Below are 16,480 nucleotides of genomic sequence, written 5' to 3' on the forward strand. Positions count from 1 at the left end.
AGGGACGGATGCCCCAAGAGCCATCACAAAGAGCACCCTGCTGAGGTTATTTTGACGCCCGGGGTGGCAGGCGCGCCCCGGGCCCCCACACCAGAACGCGCGTGTCCCCAGGGCGCTGCCGCTGGCCTCACCTCTTCCTGTACAAAGTCACGGTCTGGCTCATCCAGTGCCGCCGGGGCCGCCCGGGTATCCGCGGGGCCAGGGGTCACCTGGGTGGTGGGGGAGGAAGCAGGCCTCTGCGAGAGGTTTGGGGGCCTCACAAGGCTGGGGTGGGGGGCTGCATAAGCACACTCTGCTGTCTGTGAAGCACACACTGGCTGTAGCTCCGCCCCCCCCTTTGCTGCCCGGAACAGCACGTCGGCGATGGGTGAGGCTTTAATGAAAGCAGTCAGGCATCTGTAACAGTGGCTATCTCCCAAATTAGGAGATATTTAGCAATTATTCCCGGGGAATGTGCCCCGGGTAGGTGAATCCCTTTTTGTAACAACTGTGGGGCGGGGGAGGGGGTCTTTGCACCTGAGAGGGAGTTTCCCAGCATCCTCTAGGCTATGATGGTCAATGACAGGGCATTCGTTCCCTGGAGACCGGGAGGCGGCTTCTGCCTGGGCTTTCTTCCCAGACGAGCAAAGGTTTGGTGGCCCTTGGGCCCTGGCCAGGTTGTAGAGCGCCAGAAGATACCAGAGAGGGCACCTTTGGGCTCAGAACCCAGAGATCCGGGTGCGAGTCCTGCCTTTACAACACGTGCTGGCTCTGGGACTTTTTAGCAAGTCCCTGCCTCTCTGCCCCATCGGGGTCTGTGAAATGGAATGAAGACATCACAGGTTCCTGGGAAGAAGAGAGGACAAGAGATGAGATAAAAGCAAATACTTTGTAATCTCTCAGGCTCCAGACCCGTGAAACAGGGCCATCACGTGATCGTACCGGCACGTTCCAGAACATTCCTATTTACAGTCCAGCCCCTTCCCTGGTGCGGGGCTTTTGCACATTAGCATCGATCGTCTGGGCTCCCAACACTGAGGATGGCCGGGTGTTCAAAAATGAACAAATAGGCCTCCCAGGAACTCCAAGCAAAGGTCGGCACTGTGGTTCTGGCCGTCCGTGGCCAAGAGGGTGCAATCCTGGCCAAGTCATTAACCACGTGGGCCTCCGGCTTCCTCACTGGAAACACGGCGATCGTAATCACCGGCCAGTTTACAGTCCAGAGAAGGCGGAAGGATGGAATGTGGTAGGACCAGGGCACCGTGAGCCTAAAACTTACCAGCATTTCACACGGAAAGGTCCCAGGACAGAGTCTGGCCCCCGGCAGCCACCAGCCCCAGGCCCCTCCGTCCCTAAGCGGCCGGGAGATCATCTGGACAGACAGCTGCACTTTCCCAAGATCCCGCAGCCCTGTGTGTTCATGTGCTTAAGACCCAGGCCTCTTATCTTCCGGGGCTTGTATCAACATCCACACTTTGGCTGTTATTATCGCTGGCAATTTTTTCTCTAAAATTTATTAAAGATATACCATAGGCCAGGCACTATTCTAGGCACCCCTCAGCCATCGTCATATCGATTCCTCACAGTAGCCCTACAAAATCCATTGTTTATTGTAACCGGTGTTGTTGTTTTTCCTATTTAACAGATGAGGACATAGGCACAGAGAGGTTGAGAGATCTCTCCAAGGCCACACAGCTCTATGGCCCCAGGTCTGTGTCCCCACAGAGCATGTGGCTCTGACCATTGCACCACACTGCCTCCTACCCCGCAAACCCTTGTGGCCACTCTGACGGCTCGGCACATCCGGCCACCCTGGCTGGAGGGGGGGACACCGGATACGTGGAGGGGGAGGGGGCCACTGCTGATCTAGCCTCTCCAGAGTTCAGGATCTGCCCTTCCTCCCCTGCCTCTTTGCCATCCGCCCTGCCACCACACAGCCACGTCGCCCTGGTATCTGCCCCTCCGCTCTCGAGGTCCTGTTTCCATGAGAAGGGTGCAAAGGGGCCAACTCTGGCTGGTGACAGGAATGCGTTATCGCCACCTCTCAGATCACTTCTCTGTCCACCGGTGGGTCCTAAGCCCCTATGCTGCACCAGGCGCCGTTCTGGGAGCCCGAGGTGTAGCCGGAAAGAAGCTGGCGGAGCCCGCCTTCAGGGAGCTGGTGTTCCAGAAGGGTGCTCGGTCCCCCACGGCCCGAGGCAGACCCTGACTGTCCGTGGCTGCCAGACACGCGGTCCAAGAGACGGGACGCAGGGAGAGCCGGGACCCGGCGGTGCCCACCTGCCCCTCCAGCAGGACTAGGGCGCAGGAGAGGGTGAGCCCCGGGTGGGGGAGGAGGAGGTGAGCCGAGCAAGCAGCAGCGGGAGGACGAGTGAAGCCCGTAGCTCAGCGACGTGGCTGCTGGGTCGTGCGGGGCTGGCCAGGATGGCCCTGGGCCCCAGGGAGCCCCCTAGGCCGGTGGCCATGGCCTCCGCCGGGCAGCCTGGGTGATGGGACGGACCAGCCCCCCCCCCCCCGCCACATGTGGGCCGCGCTCCCCACTCTGCCGGCGGCGGAGGCGGGGGTGGATTCCTGCCTGGCGACAGCCGCCAAGACTCGGTGCCAGAAGCGGCCCCTCCCACGCGGTCTCAGTGCCGGGCTTTGCAAACGCAGGAAACTGCCAGCTTGGGCTCCACGCTCCCGCCAAGAAGAGTTGGCTCGTCGCGTGGGACGGCGCGAGCGAGCGGCGGTGTGCGTGGCTGACCCGCCGGGGAGCGGCACCCTGAGTCCGGCCAGGAGACGCCCACTCACCAGTGCCCACGGTGGGGGGTGGGGAGGAACCGACCCCCGAGGGCCCATGGCCTGCTGGTCCCGTGGATCCGCGGCCTGGAAGGCTGGCGGGAGCGTCACCATTTCCGTCCAGCCCCAGGCTGCCGATTCCGCCTGCAGGAGCCCATCCACGGGGCTCTGCTCAAGACGCTCCCCAGGAAAGACCCCTCCCCTCCGTGCAGGGCCCCCAGGAAGGGGCCCACCCTTGGCCGTCCAGGGCCGGAGCCTCAGTGTCCAGGAGCTCCCCCTCCCCACCACCAGCAGAGGAAGCCTTCATTCCCCCCGACCCGCGGACGGCCTGCGGACACGGGTAAAACTCTCCTCTGTCCCCAGTTTTTCTCCCAAGTAGTTTTTGGTCCATGGACACTAGACAGCCTCAAAGCAAGAACCCAGCACTGGATGAGGGAGGGGTCTGGGGACAGACGAGCATCAAAAATCACGTTCTGGGGGCTCCTGGGTGGCTCAGTCGGATAAGCGTCCGACTTCGGCTCGGGTCACGATCTCACGGTCCGTGGGTTCCAGCCCCGCGTCGGGCTCTGTGCTGACAGCTCGGGGCCTGGAGCCTGCTTGGGATTCTGTGTCTCCCTCTCTCTCTGCCCCTCCCCCACTCATGCTCTGTCTCTGTCTCAGAAATAAATAAACATAAAAAAAAATGGTTAAGACGGTGGGGCACCTGGGTGGCTCAGTCGGTTAAGCATCCGACTTCAGCTCAGGTCATGATCTCACAGTTTGTGGGTTTGAGCCCCACATCGGGCTCTGGGCTGACAGCTCAGAGCCTGGAGCCTGCTTCGGATTCTGTGCCTCCCTCTCTCTCTGCCTCTCCTCTGCTCATGCTCTCTCTCTCTCTCTCTCTCAAAGATAAATAAACATTAAAAAAAAATCACATTCCCCTTCAGAAGGTGCAGGCAGGCATGGCGGGCTTGCTCTGGGCGGTGGGGTGGGTCAGATGCGTCCCTTCCAGAACCTGACTTATCACCGAAGCAGGACTGCTCGCATTCCAGCCAGCAATGGGTTTAGAAACCAAAAAAGCCCGATCGTGCCTCCACCCTTGGCCCACAGCACATCCCCATCCTGGAGATGCATCCAGCCCAGAGGACCACGGGGAACCCCCCCCCCAACCCAGGATGGGGACATCTGGCGCATGGGGGATGTTGTCACCTGGAGGGGCCTGCACCCCGCTGTCAATGTGATTTCCAAGCTAGAAATTGGGATACATCAGGCGTCGATGGGTTTGATCTGATGTGAAAAGCACTGTAAAGACGTTGCAGCCAAGCCGTGGGTTCGGGAAATCGCGCGTGGAAATGACCACAGCTGCGTGAAACCCACTCTGGAGCCCGCTTCTCGGGGGTCCCCGGGGGCCCACGGAGGGGCCTGGGTGGCACAGGATGCCAGGGACAGAGCCCGCACCGAGGCTCCTCACCCTGGACTCCGTGTAGCCCCCTGCCTGTGTCTGCCTTTGCGGCCAGACCGCCCCGGGAGCCTCGTCCGTGGGTCAGCACGCCCCTTGTCCCCCCGATGGGACATGGCAGGCGTCCCTGCTGTGCGGGAGGTCCCCGAGAGCAGGCCCTGCCTCAGGCTTCTCTGTGTCTTTCTCTGCACTTGGAAGGGGAGGGGGGCCACCCAGTTGGTGGTCCAGTGAGGGTTGGACACCTTGAAAATGGAAAAGGACTCACTCTCCGTGGTGACCACAAAGACAAAGACAGGGAGAGAGTAAGAAGGCAGCCTCCCCACCCTGCCCTCCTCTCCCCTCCTCAGAGTTACAAAGACAGAGCCCGGTGATGCATCCGGCTGGAGAGAGAGATATTTGGCTCAGCAGGGGTCTCAGGGAACACCCCTCCCACTCGCGCCCACCCTTGGTCACAGACCAGCCCTCTCTGTGCCCAGGGCTCCTTCAGACCTCTCAGATCCAGCCAGGGAGGCTTGGGGCTGATTATCTCTGAACCAGGGATGCTCCGATTGGGTGGGTGCAGCCGCGTGGGCCCCAGGCTCCAAGGTTAATGTGCTGGGGGCCCAGGGGGCCTCACCCACACTGCCCCTCTCCTATGGGTCCCAGGTTAGCTCTGACCCTGACCTGGAAAGCATTTCGAAATGTGACCCTCTGCCAGCTCCCCCAAATGCAGGTAGAGAGGAGGAGGGAGCAGAGGGGCCCCCCAGGGACCTCACGCACCTGCAGCCAGCACCCCAGCCCCCTTGTCCCCTCCACTGCCCCCCTCCTCTGTGCTCCAGGATCCGCGGGGGCACAAGCTGTGCGGACCCCTGCCCCCAAGCCCTGGCTCCCGGCCCCTCCCCCACTCTCCCCGGAGCTCTCTGCCTCGCTGACTGCAAGTGATAGCAGCACAAGCTAGCATAAGCGGGGGGGGGGGGGGGGGGGGGTGTTCTCTCTCTTTTAGTCAAAATCAATGACAATGACAGAGTTATAAGGCGAGCCGTGGGGAGGAAGAAGAAACGCCTGGTGTCAAAATTGATCCAGGAGGCACTTAGAGGAGCCTATTAGGATTTCAGTCGCCTTAGGGTGTGCTGCTCGGCACAGAGGGGCGTGATGTCAGCGAAACCTCAAGCAGGCAGGCAGCCTTCTTCCACGGCGCACCTGTCATTAATGTGGAAGGCGGAACATCGCAGCTATTAGTCTGGGGCGGGGGGGACACGGTGGCGATGTCTCAGTCACACGAGGGGGACGGGAAAGCTCCACCAGGAGACGTAAAAACGCCGTCTTGGGGAGGGGAGAAGGGGAAGCCCCGAGTGGGCAGCCGGGGCGTTGCTGGGTGTCTCGGGGCCGCCGAGAACCAAATCTGTGCCACACTCAGGGGCTGATCCTCGCTGGTACGGGGGGGTCCGGACAGACCCAGGCTGAAGCCGGGATGGCCAGCTGCTGCCAGAGGGGGTCTCGCTGTCCTCCTCCTGTTGTCCTCCCTGGCAGGAGGCCAGCACGCCAGGCGAGGCAGCGCCCGGGGCTCGCCACGCTCCTCCCCCTGAGCTGCACTGGCTCCTGTGCTCCCCAAAGAGAGGAAGGCAGCGGAGGATGAGGGTGTTGCTGGGGCCCCCACTGTCTGTTGGGGAGAAGACCGGGGTAGCTCAGGTCGTAGAGCCTTGACGGTGATGACCCCAAGGGACGCAGAGGATGCCTGCGTCACGGAGCCGGCTGCCACGGTGAGTAGAATCAGGGACAGAAGCACGGGCACCGGGCACCGGTGTGGCGGAGCGGGGAGGAGGGCGGGGGAGTGCGGGTGAGTTTGTTGGCCTCAAAGCAAACACCCGAACACAGCACCTTCCTCCCCAGCACCCACCACACCCACCTTCATCGGGCGCCCTGTGGGCACCTTCTCCTGACGCTGGTCACCATGACCATAATGGTTCCGTGATGGTACAAGGCAGTGCCTCCGGGATCAGGGTGTTTGGGGTGGGCCCCACCCTTGAGGGGCACGTGTCTGCAGCGTGCCCAGCACCCTCCAGGCTTTGCTGGGTGGCCTCGCCGAACCCACATCGCCAGCTGGGGGGGGGAGGGAGGAGCTTTCTGGTCCCCAAGTCACCGATAACCGGCGAAGCCCGGTGCAGACAAGGTCAAGAAACCTCCCAGGGATCACAGAGCTCGAAGCAAGTGGCAAGGTTGGAGTTTGAACCCGGTGCCTTACGGTTTCCCTCCCTTCCACCCCCGCCCCCCAACAAAATCTAACTCTGCGTGACTCACCCCACAAGTTTGTGTCGTGAGTCTCCCTCCGGAAGCGAAGCCCAAGGAGAACCGGGAAGGCTGGGACGGCCTCGGTGTGGGATCGCGTGTGGCTAATATTCCCGTTAAATAAATACATTTTGCTAATTGGATTACTCAGACAGTATAATATACTACTGGATTTCCAACACGATGCTAATAAATTGTGTGAAGAACTTAATCATGTTAGCATCCCGAAAGCTTGTAAGAGATGAAATTAGAGAATCAGGCAAAGTTGACATCCAGGGCTTTGGTGAGGCTTTCACGCCCGCGGAGTTTCCAGGAGCTTCCCTGCGCAGGTGCCCTGGGTGCGGAGAGGGGGGAGGGGAGAATGGACACTCGGCCAGGATGTGAGAGCCGCTGTGCCCCCTGGTCCTGGGATGGATCCAGGGGCTGGAGGTGGTGGAGGGAGGGGAGGAAGGTTCCTTGGTGGATAAAGGCCACCCCCACCCCCCTTGCATCAGCCCTCACACTCCGCCTTCACCCACCAGAAGTCCACGGTGAGGGCAGGGCAGGGCCAGGGGGCTGTGGTTCCCCTTAAGGGTCCACGCAAATGGACGACAGCACCCAGAGCCCGGCAGCCACCTCCCTGCCCTCTGCGTGTCCTTTCCGCGGAGACTTGCCTCTTCCAGATGCCTTTCAAGATGTTTCCACCCCCAGAGACCCCGGGCCGCGGCAGCCACAGACAGGTTGTGACAAGGGGCCTTCGGTTTTGAGCCAGGTGGCTGAGACTAGACCCTCTCCTCTGCGTTGACCCCCCTCCCGGGGGCTCCAGAGAGAGATGCGCCCTCTTTCCCTCCCCTATCTGGAAACAGGGTAGTCGGTGTTGAATTAACATTGGTAACAGACTTGCCCGGTGGAGACCAGAATCTGAGCGCTCTTGACCTCTGCATCGCTGACCTGACCCCGCCCCCTCCTCCGTCCACCAGGAGGGGCTGAGGCAGGGGACTTCTGCTGGAGACACAACAAAATCTGCCATCCCACCGAGCGCACAAAGGTCAAAGGACGAGGCAGACCCTCCAGGGACACGTGGGTGGCTCAGTGGGTGAAGCGTCTGACTCTTGATCTCAGGGTGGTGAGTTCAAGTCCGGGGTCCAGCTCCCCACTGGGCATGAAGCTTCCCTGAAAAAAAAAAAAAAGGCAGATCCATCGCACACGCACACACACACGCACAGGCGCGCGTGTTCACACAATTGTGGGCATACACGGGCCTGAAAGCAGCCCGCAAAGAGGGCCATCTCTTTGATGACCAGAACCTCATTAGAATAATAACCGGTTTCCGTGGCAGCCCTCGCGGATAGTATGGCAAATGTCTCCCCAACTCTTCGGGCCCCAGAGCAACAGTTTCCACGATTCTAATTAGCAGAGCAAAATCCAGTTAAGCAGGGAGAATGAAAGGACCCTCCTCTTGCTTGATTAGCCAAAAAACAGTTTCTGCAGCAGGCAGTTCCAGAAGTCCAAAGAAGGCCACGATGAGGGATGCCCGCCCCGCGTGGCGAGGAGCACCGGCCGGCCTCCACACACTCCCCACGGCGCCCCTCGCCCAAGCAACCCACTTCCCACTGCCACGCATGCCCGCAGCCACACGCATCTCACCCACGAGCTCACAGACCCACCCATCCATCCGTTCGTGCAACAAGCCTCAGCCCATGCAGCGGGCTCTCTGCTCTGCGCCCCACCCCGCGTAAGTCTTGCTTGGTTTATTCAACACACGCGTGACGCTGGCCTTCCGTGCGCCTCTGCTAACCGGTGAGGGTGTAAGACCGGAACGAGGCAGCCCCGTCTTCAAGAATGTTACGTCCAGGATGCAGCGGCCACGTCCTAGGAGGCAGAGCCCGCGAATGGTTCGGAGGGTGCCCGTCTCTTCTGTGGGGCAGGTGGGCACCACGCGTACGTAGGCGCCGGGAGATAAAGTCCCCGCAGGAGAGACATGAGGGGGACACTCGGCAGGACGGGGGCATCGAGTCAGGGACGACGCGGCAGGAGGTGGGGCTGAGCCTTTGCGGCCGGCAGGAAGGAACCGGGGAGGACACCGCGGTCCTCTCCAGGTGAGGGTGGCGGGCAGAGACCGGGACCCAGGTCCAGACGGGAAGTGAGGGGCAGAGAACCTGACTACCTGGACACGAGGAGGGAAGGGTGGCTCGGGAGGGGAGGGGAGGACCACAGTGACGGGATGGCTTGAGGCCACCTGACGGGGCAGCCCTGGGAAGAAACAGCCTCTCACATAACTCGCGCGTGTGGGTCACGGCCTCCTGCACCGCCTGTCTATTCAGAGCTATGCCCCCATCTGTGCCAGCTACGGGGGGTGGGGGGTGGGTGGGAAAGAGGCACACACAACCCCCACCGCTGGCAGACAGATGCAAAGGCACACGCACCCAGATTCATGGGAACCAGGATGAGAAACCCAACGCCACGAGCTGAGCGACCTCCCCCATCTCTGCCTGGGGAACAGGTGTCCGGGCTGAAAGGCAGCCTTAGCCACCGGTTCTGAGGTTCCACCGCCAAACCCCCTCCCCGTCTGGCCCAAGTCTGTGCGCGTCCTCGCAAGGGGTTCTTATGGGGTGTCCAGGGGAAGCGGGGACAACCAGGCATCATCTCCCCCCTCCCAAGAGCCCGTGCACCCCGCACTCGGATCCCCCTGCGTTCCGCTGCCCCTTTGCCGCGCAGCTCAGCGCTGTTCCTGGTCACCCAGTCCCGGCGGGGTGCAGACAGGCTTTGTCTCTGGACCTTCAGAGGGCGTGGTCTCACTCGGTGCTCCTGCCTGAAGAACAGAGCTCACCGGGAGCAAGTCACACAATTCGCTTCCAAAGCGAAGGTTGGAACTTGACGTGTTCCTGGGCCCTTCGTGTCCTACGCCTTTCTCAGCACCTAACAGGGGCTCTCGGGTGCACGCTGAATGAATCAGTGAGTGAATGAATGAATGAATGAATGAACCAAGCAGTCCCCTACCTCCCCCCTCCTCCTGGGTGTAAGGCGTACTCAGCGCTTTCTCATTAATAAGCATTTCCGGGGGCGCCTGGGTGGCTCAGTTGGTTGAGCATCTGACTCTTGGTTTCGGCTCAGGTCATGGTCTCACGGTTCGTGGGTTCGAGCCCCACATCGGGCTCTGTGCTGACAGTGCGGAGCCTGCTTGGGATTCTCTCTCTCCCTCTCTCTCTGCCCCTCCTCTCCCACTGTCTCTCTTTCAAAAATAATAATAATAATAATAAGCATTTCCAGGTCCATCATCACATTTGCACCTTACGAGCACGGTGATGTGTTTCCAGTCTAGAACAAGGACGTGTAAAATCTTAGTTTCCTTGGACTCCTTCATGCTTCCTTCTTCCTGGTCATTTCTGTGTCTCTCCTTTGAAATTTCCATTCTTGACGTGACCTTCTGATGATGTCTTTGTGGAGTGGGCAAGGCCGAGGGAACCACAAAGCCATTCAAATGCCACCTCCTTCTCCACCTGCAGTCCAGCTCTTGGATGGCAGGGTAGGACCGGGGAGGGACAGGGAGAGGGAGCCTGCCAGCTCAGCAGGGTCTCTTGGTCTCCACTCTGCCCAAGCCTGGGCGGCTCAGCCAGGGCAGAAGGAATCCAGGGGTAAGTGGAGAGGGGTCTCGGTGACAGAGATACCAGGCAGTGATGTTATTTGCTGCGACAGGAGGTAAGATAATAATGGAGAGATTTCCGCCCCAGGCTCCAGGTTGGAATCTACAATCACTAAGAAGGGAGAGGAAAGGAAGGGAGGCAGACGTGTCTGGGAGGAGAGGAGCGTCCCCGGGACCGGTAGCAGTGTGTGTAAAGCTCAGAGAGCAGAGAGAGCTCGGAGAAATCCAGGGTGGCCAGAGTAGAGGACAAGCAGCCCGAGGCAGTGGAGAGCCGGCAGGGGCCGAGACAACAGCCGGCTTCTACGAGCTCACCAGAGCCGACGCTTGAACCGCCGGGAATTTTGTGCACTGGTGGTTAAACCCAGCCGTTTTTAAAAATTTTAAGTGTATAGGGGCGCCTGGGTGTCCCAGTCGGTGAAGTGTCCGGCTCTTGACTTCAGCTCAGGTCATGATCTCACAGTTCGTGCATTCGAGCCCCACCTCGGGCTCTGTGCCGACAGCTGTGAGCCTGCTTGAGATTTTCTCTGTCTCTCACTCTCCCTCTCTCTGTCTCTCTGTCTCTGCCCCTCCTCCGCTCATGCTCCCTCTCAAAATAAATAAACACACATTAACAAATTTAATCACATAAACTTACAATTAAATAAAATGTGTTGAAAACAATGGTCATAAAAACTCCAAACTCTCCCACTTACTAATTATTTGGCTACATTTTCATGTGTAGCTACGCCCTGATATTTCTTTTTTCTTATTCGTATTTCTTGCATCGGTACGGTGGAAATATTAAATAATGGTGAGCACCACACCTTTCTTTCCACTCCATGCTCAGTGACGTCATGCCCTCAGTTTGAAACTGGTTGCGAGGAGAGGATGTTCACCGCGGAAACTGGCAAACTCCGCAAGTCAGGGCTTGATGTACGCGGTGTTCCTGATCGTCTAGACTCGAGAAAGCAGTCGAGAGAACGTTGATCAGACGATTCAACTTTAAACGGGTTTATTGCCATTACGTTGTGAACGTCACCAAAAAAAAGATTGTCCGGGGGGGAGGGTGCGGTTGGACCACAAGTACAGATATAAGGAACTCGGCAAAAATCAGCACAAAGCATTCCGAGCATCACTTGGCTGGATGGAATTTGCAACAAGGAATATCGCAGACCTTATTATCGTCTGTAAATTCGTGCCTCGCACAAACTTAGAATTCTTCTCAGTAAAACGTGTAATAAACACGTTCACACACGCGCGCACACACATGCACACGCACTGGTTTTTCGGAGAACAGGTTGTCAGGCGTTCGTCAGCACACCGCGGTCCGGGAACCGCGTTAGGTGTAGAGGGTTTGCGCTGGATTAAGAGGCTATCGCTGAAGGGGCGCCTGGGTGGCTCAGTCGGTGAGCCTGCTTTAAAAAAAGAAAAAATTATCCATTTTTTGAGACAGCGAGCGTGAACAGGGGAGGGGCAGAGAGAGAGGGAGGCACAGAATCCGAAGCAACTCCAGGCTCCGAGCTGTCAGCACGGAGCCCGACGCGGGGCTCGAACCCACGAACCACGAGATCGTGACCTGAGCCGGTCGGACGCGCAACCGACGGAGCCCCCCAGGAGCCCCCAGAATGTGATTTGTAATGCTCTTCTGTCCCCAGACCCCGCCGTCTTCCGCAGCGGCCGATGTTCGGAAGAAGCTTCTTTGCCCGGTGGCGACTCGCAGGCCGCGGGGCCTCGCGCCCTGTGCCCGCCGCCACAGCGAGAGGCCGGCAGCCAATTCGGCGCATTGTCCGAAGCCCCTGCGTGGTGCCACTGCCACGCTCCTTCGAGCCTTTCAGCAGAGAATCCGCGCCCTCGGCCCCTCTGAAGTGCGAGAGACGGATGGCTGATCCGCCGAGGAATTGTGCTCTACAAGGTTAAGCGTGTTTGCCCAAGAAATACGGATAATGCTCTCATCGCGTGTGACCTTTACTGTATGTGGAACACTGTCCGTGACAAAAATGCCGTCTTTTAAATGGTTTTCACACCAGGGTATCCGGCCATTAATCATGGTGCGTGTGAGTGCCCGTGGCTGCCTAGGAAATCCTGGAGCCCGCCTCCGATGCCGGGCCTTCGCTCCATTATCGCGGCCACGGCCCTGTGGCGTCCTGGGCCGCGAGGACTCCCCGAGGGCGCGTTCTCCACGTCCCCGGTGGCAGCGACTTCGTGCCCCCGGAGCTGGCGAAGACCTCGTTCTTGGTGCCTCTGCTGAGGCTGTGTGTCGAGCATCAATGGCATCTGTGATGCTCCCTGTTCCTCCCTCTCCTGCTGGAAGCCTGGGTATTGTTCAGGGCTTGGGGTGGGAGGGGGGCTGGCCGGCTCCTGCCTCCCCCCTGCACGCCTAATTGGAGGAAGGGCCAGCTACAGAATTCAGGATATTCGCTTCCACAAAGACATTCTCTGATGTCAGCCGGGAACATCTGCGCGGTCCAATTAGGTAGCCACCAGCCACACGTGGCTCGCAAGCCCTCGGAACAAAGCTTCTCCTAATGACGGGGGCTGTGATGGGACACACGGGCCGATTTCAAAGCCTGGTCCCAATAACACATGCAAAATATGTTCTTAGGGCGTTTGCAAGCTGATTCCATGTCGACGTGCCAGTGTTTCGGATACGTTGGGTGAAATAAAGCATAGTATCAGATTTAATTTCACCTCTTTCTTTTTGCGTGTTGAACGTGGCTACTCGAACGTTTAAAACCCCAGACGTGGCTCGCGTCTACCGCTGTCAGGCGCGCAGCTATAGGCCAAACCCAGGCTCCAGGCAGAGACCTGGCCTGGGTGTGGGGAAGACAGATGGGGAACAGAAGAGAGGGCCAGCCCCCCGCCGCCCCGCTGAGTTCTCCTTTGGAAGGGACGGGAGATGACCTCGGCAGGGAGCAGACAGTGGGTGTCCACCCCAAGCAACCAGCAGCGCCCCTCCGGGAGATGTTCAGCTCTCCCCTGCCTGGCATTTTGATGCATACACCTGTCCTGGGCCAGTTCTTAAAATGACCAGGAGACGAACACTCAGCTGCTGGACGACCGAGACGAGGAGCTTCCTGACGCGTCCTGGATGTTTCCCAGGCCACATCCAAGTATAACCCAGTTTCCATCACCGTCCAAAAAAGTGCTTGGGGTCCCCGCCCTGTGACCATGACAGCGTTTCTCCACCGGGGTCACGCTGGGGCCGACTCACGCCCAAACAGAGGGGAAGCGCCTTCCAGGGCCGAGGGCTGCTGGGCTTACCCGTGGTGGGGGGCCTGCTGTCCGCTCTCTCTGAGGGATTTGCCTGGCAGGCTTTTTGGAGCGTCCCCGATTGCCCAACTTTCTGCGTGCTGAGGGTACAGACACAGAGATGCCCACCCTGCCCCGGCAGGGCATGTTAACTGATCATTGCAAACACGGGGGTTCGTGACGGGAGGCCCATGAGCTACGTGGGGGTATTTAGCCCCACCTGAGGATCTTTGAAAAGACCAATTACAAGCACACAGGAAGGTAGGGGCGGGAAGGACATTCTGGGCCAGGGCGTTCTGGGAGCCCATCTCGGAGGAATGTGGCAAAGTTAACTGTGGGGAGTACAAGCGGGGCGGCCGGGAGACCCCGAGAAGTTTGGCTTCAGTGGACTAGAACGGTCAAGGCAGGGAGTGGCAGGAGACAAAGCTGGAAGAGATGGGGGTTGGGACGCAGGGGCAGGGGGACCTTGAACGCCACACCCAGGGATCCACCTTTCCCCTGGAGGCAAAGAGGCAGCACTGAGGGGCTCTGAGCTGGGGCAGAGGAGGCCAGATTTAGAATTTTCCATGAACTGTTCTGGTGGCAGGCGCTTGGAGTTGAATTAACACCAAAGGGACAATGTAGGTGCCTGAACTCGGACACTGGAGTTAGGAATTAGGAATAGAGAAGAGGCAAAGGTCCAAGAAATATTTAAAAGATGTAATTGATGTAAAAGAATAAAATAAAATAAAAAGGGTCGGGGGGGGGGGGCGCCTGGGTGGCTCAGTCGGTTAAGCGTCTGACTTCGGCTCGGGTCATGATCTCACTGTTTGTGGGTTTGAGCCCCGCGTCGGGCTCTGTGCTGATGGCTCGGAGCCTGGAGCCGGCTTCGGATTCTGTGTCTCCTTCTCTCTCTGCCCTTCCCCCACTTGTACTCTGTCTCTCTCTGTCTCTCAAAAATAAATAAATGTAAAAAAAAAATTTTTTCCCAAGATGTAATTGGTCAGACTTGATGTCAGATTCAACGTGGGGGTCAAAGGAGCCCACCTTGGGGGCGTCTCCTAGAGGTTGGCTCTGGTTTCCAAACAAGAGAAAAGCAGAGTCAAGCCTCCAATAAAACCCGGAGGCAGAAACCACGTCCGCCAATGATGCGTCCCGGGCTCGAACCGCCTCGCAGCCACCCACCGGCCGCCCGCTGACCTCTGGCTGGCGGTCAGGCGGCCCAGGGCACAGGGGTGACTCTGGGACTGCCCACAGCAGCAGGTCAAACCCAGCTAAGTACCTAAATAAAGATGTGATTTTAATGATGATTGAGTTGAAGCACCTCATTAATTTCATGTGCGGGGTGGGGACCGCCGGGTCGCGCTTCCCGAAACTCACTGTTTGCCTGGCCCCAAGACATCCCCGTGCGACGTCTGGTTGGGTCTAATTTAAGTATGTAAATTTAATGGTTCAGTAAGTAAAATGCCTTTATTGTTTGGAATGGTTTGTGCTATAATTTATGGGCTCGGCTGGTTCATTTGATGGGTCTCTCTGATGGAGAAGGTGATGGCCCAGGAGCAGCTATTATTACAAAGAACTCAGGGCAAGTGCGGAGAAAAATTCAGCCCCGCAGTCCGGAACGTCATAGTCCCAGCCTGCTGGAGCAGACCGGTGGCCAGCCAGGCACCAGCACGGGCACTCTGGCCCGGGAGAGGCCAGCTGCGAACAGCCAGGGCAGGTGCGGCCTTGGACCCTCTGGAGGGTCAGCGGGCAGGAGCCTGGATTCCCGGGTTTTAAGAGGCATCCGAAGCGGGAGCTGTCAGAACGGGCAAGAGTCTACACATTTTAGAGTCCCTCCACGCACTTCCTGACCCGACCCTACACGCGATTTCTCTCCTCCTCCAAACACACACGCACGCCTTGCCTGCTGGCCAGGGGGCAATGGTGAGGGGTGGGGGCCGACAGGGCTGAGAGATGACGGGCTGGTGGGCAGAGCAGGGGGCAACCCCAGGGCGGAGGTCAGCCAGAGCACCAGGAGCACCTGTTTCTCTGTCTCCCTGGGAAAGATGCCAACACATAGCGATGGGACGACGGGGTCTGGGAGGCAGGGGCTCCGAGGATTTAGGCGGGAAGCCAGCGCAGGTAGAAACTTGATCTTCCTTCTGTTTGCCCAAGATAATTGGTGAGTTGGCCCCAGCACTCCCCAGCCCGACGGCAAGGAAAGGGTGAGCAGGGGACTACGGCCAACGTGGGCCGCCCATCAGTTCCTCCATCCTCCCTGCCCTCAGACCTCTTTCCACCTCTCCCCCCGCCCCGCCCCCGTCCTCTTGGAGAGCCCCACCCCCCAAGAAGCCAGTACTGAGAACTGGGTCCAGAGAAAACCACTGGTTTCTCTGCTTCCATTGTGTTGCTCTGGTCCTGGGTAAACTGAGTTCTCACGGGAAGAAAATCTGGTAAAACCTGGAGTCAGGGGAGCCTGCTAAGAGGGTGAGTTCTGGAAGTCCTGTTAAAGAAGATTTGATCTTTAGGGTGTGAGGCTCTGAGGACGCAGCTCATGACACGTGACAGTGGATCGCACCTCCCGAAGGAAGGGTGGATTGTGAGAGGGGCCGAGAACGTGTGGCCCTCCCAGCCGTCAGCTCCAGCTGGCAGCTGCCCATTCCAGAGGAGGCTACTGAGGACCCTGCTGAACTGAGCACCCCCCGCCCCTTCTCTCTTCCAGGTCCTGGTTCTCTCCCTCATCAGGTTTCATCCCACCCTCTCCCTCGAGATGGTCCCTATCAGGGTAGGGATAAATAACCATGGCCACCTCTCAATTTTCCACGGCTGATTATCCACTTTGTGGATTATCTAAAGCCAATTTTTTGCTTCTAGACCAGCATTATCGCACCCACCGGCCCTCCCCGCCCCACCTGAAGGGGAAATACTCAAAGGGGAAGTCTGCTCATCTGCGACTCAGCCTCAGAAGGAGAAAAAAAAAAAAAAGCATTTCGGAGAGGGACCCAAACCACAGCGGCGGAACATGGGTGCTGTTCCCACGAGATAAACACCTGGGATTTTGCCTCACGCGCCTTGCTGATCCCCGTTAACAGGATAAGAACAGCGTGCTAAAATGAAGCTGCCTCCATATTGCTTCCACTTCGCTTCTCCCCGTGGGGAGACAGCCCCCCAAAACAGACTGATGATTGCAAACTGCTTCTGTCCGTGTT

This window comes from Prionailurus viverrinus, chromosome E1 (assembly GCF_022837055.1).
Source record: "Prionailurus viverrinus isolate Anna chromosome E1, UM_Priviv_1.0, whole genome shotgun sequence".
Taxonomy (NCBI): Eukaryota; Metazoa; Chordata; class Mammalia; order Carnivora; family Felidae; genus Prionailurus; species Prionailurus viverrinus.